The sequence below is a fragment of the Jaculus jaculus genome, chromosome 18, assembly GCF_020740685.1.
Source record: "Jaculus jaculus isolate mJacJac1 chromosome 18, mJacJac1.mat.Y.cur, whole genome shotgun sequence".
Taxonomy (NCBI): domain Eukaryota; kingdom Metazoa; phylum Chordata; class Mammalia; order Rodentia; family Dipodidae; genus Jaculus; species Jaculus jaculus.
This window is the reverse complement of record NC_059119.1, coordinates 21,598,318-21,601,049: the sequence shown is the minus strand read 5'-3', so window position 1 is coordinate 21,601,049 and position 2,732 is coordinate 21,598,318. Positions and strand designations below refer to the sequence as shown.

The 2,732-nt window shown below is 38.0% G+C and overlaps 1 pseudogene; it reads right to left on the bottom strand.

The window, feature by feature from the left end:
- Positions 1 to 785: 785 nt before the first annotated feature.
- LOC123455810 lies at positions 786 to 1,586 on the bottom strand (annotated as a pseudogene).
- Positions 1,587 to 2,732: the final 1,146 nt, after the last annotated feature.

Genomic DNA, 2,732 nt, shown 5'->3' with positions numbered 1-2,732 from the left:
GTGTTGGGCATTTGTTTTCAGTGGCAGAAGGCTCTGGGGCACCTAAACTTAGTCTTTTTCTAATTTTATGCTCTCTCTCTCAAATAAAGAAATAATATTAAAACAGTAAAAATTGCTGATATATTATTACTTTATTTTATTCTTTTGGAATCCAAATAGCACTTTTTTCCTTTAAAATTTTTTTTAATTAGGGAGAGAGAGAATTGGTGTGCCAGGGCCTCAGCCACTGAAATCAAATTCCAGACTCTTGAGCCTCCTAGTGGGCATAAGTGACCTTGAGCATACTTTATCTTTGTACCTCTGGGCAAAGTGGGATCTGGAGAGTAGAGCATGGTCCTTAGGCTTGGCAGGCGAGCTCCTCAACTGCTGAGACATCTCTCTAGGCCACCTTAAAAATTATTTTTAATTTGTTTATTAGACAGAGAGACAGATAGAGGTAGAGAAGGCTGTACCAGGGCCTGTAGACACTGCAAACAAACTCCAGATGCCCTAACTTTTAAGTCCTCTCTGAGGCCTTTCTTTTAAATTTTGAGATTAAGCCTTGCCTAACTACTTGATTTAACATCATTCAATATCAGTACATGAGCCACATATTTTGCTGAGTACCATATGAAATTCCTTACAGAATTTAATATTTAAATATTTAGTTAAGATAGTTTTTTTTTTTAACATCGATACTTGGTTTAGATGAAACTTTACATTTTCCAAGATTAATAATTTTAACATTTTTATATTCCTAATTCATTTTTGCTAAAAAAAAAAAGATAGCTTTTGTTTTTGGGAGGTTCAAAGTCTGATCATTTATTTGTCACTCTTCATGATTATTATTTTTGACTAGATTCAGACTTGGAAGTGGAAGCTGTCAGTGAGGACAGCCTGCGTCTCTTGGCAATCTGTTCCTGGCGTTTTTCTTTGGCTTCCTTCATCCTCTTGGTCAGAAGCTTGGCATATTCTGCAACCTCCTCCTTGTTCTTCTTGGTGCACTGTTTTCCTCAGAGAGATATGTCTATGTTTGTGTTGCAAGATACGTGGGGTTAAAAGACGCTGGATCTGGGGTGCTTTGGCCCAGGGCTCCTTACCTTCTTTCTTTAGGGGCTTTCTAACAACATATTGATGGACATCATCTTTTTAGAGAGATTGAAAAGTTTATGGATTCTGCTGGCTCTTTTGGGTCCCAGCCTATGAGGTACAGTAGTATCTGTTAGTCCAGGAATATCCTTCTCTCCTTTCCTTACAATAACCAAGTTGAGAACACTTAGATTGGCGTCCACAATGCATCCCCAAACAGATTTGCACTTTCTCTCTCCATTTCTCCTTGGCCTTTAACAGGAGTGCCCCTTACTCAATAGCAGACACACTCTTCCATGGGTCAAGACACCTTGCTTCATGGGGAAACCTCGCTTGTCATTCCCGCCGCTGATCCGGACCACATAACCCTGCCACTCTTGGCCGAGAGCGTCAGCAGCAACTTCGGTGGCCATCCGCCTCTCATAGAAGCTTTTGCTCATCGTCCACTTCAATGAGTTTCTGACAGCCAGTGGCTGGGAAGGAGATATTCAGCTTCATCTTGGGGCAGCTGCCTGCCTAAGAGGCACCACGACAAAGAGCTAAGATAACTTTTCTATCAATGTCTGTAATGCATTTGCCATCAGCTTGTGTCTCGGAAAAGGTTAGACCTCAGTCAGATAGGTCTCTTAAGAGACGCATGGATTATCTTATGTGGACTCAGTGCCTTCTGTTTTCATCACAATAAAACTGTTTGTATGTTTATCAAAACTTTCCTATGTCTATCGATGCTGTGCTTTCCCCTTATCGTTAAATGTGAACTATCTAAATCTACTAATTATACATATATCCAATTAGAATGTCTTGCAATTCTGCCAAAACATTGTTTTGTGACTTAAATGTTCATATTATAAAAATTGTTATAGTATAATGGTGACTTAGCTTTCATAATCTTATTGTGATTCATCTTTTGCTGTTGTTGATTGTGTGTTTTGAGGCAGGGTCTCACTCTAGCCCAGGCTGGATCTGGAACTCACAACACAGTCCCAGGCTGGCCTCAAACTAACTACAATCTTTCTACCTCTGCCTCTCCAGTGCCAGGATTAAAGATATGTGCCACCACACCCAGCCATGACTCATCTTTAATATGAGTTTCTTGAATATATATGTTTTGATATTAATACAGCAGCATTATTTTTTTCTATTATTTGTCTGGTATTTTAATTACATTTTTGAGCATTTATGAACCCTAAGATGATACATGTCTCATAAAACCAGGAACTTTTCTTCCCATTTATTTATTTGAGAGAGAGAGAGACAGAGAGAGAGAGAGAGAGGCAGAGAGAGAAAGAATGGGTGTGGCAGGGCCTCTAGTCACTTCAAATGAACTCCATATTCATGTGCTACCTTGTGCATCTGGTTTACGTGAGTTCTGGGTAATTGAACCTGGGTCCTTATGCTTCACAGGCAAGTGCCTTAGCTGCTAAGCCATCTCTCCAGCCCCAAACCAAGAACTTGTTTTACATAAAAAGTTAATTTCTGTTATTTACACTTCAATTTTCATGTAAATGTAACTATTTTGAGTAGTTTAATATTATTTTATACATTATATCTAAATTGCATTTTTACACTTAAAATAATTTTTAACTATTATTAAATGATCAGTTTTATTAAATTTTCTTCTATACTATCTTGAAAGTAAACATTTTTATTTTTAAAATATTTTT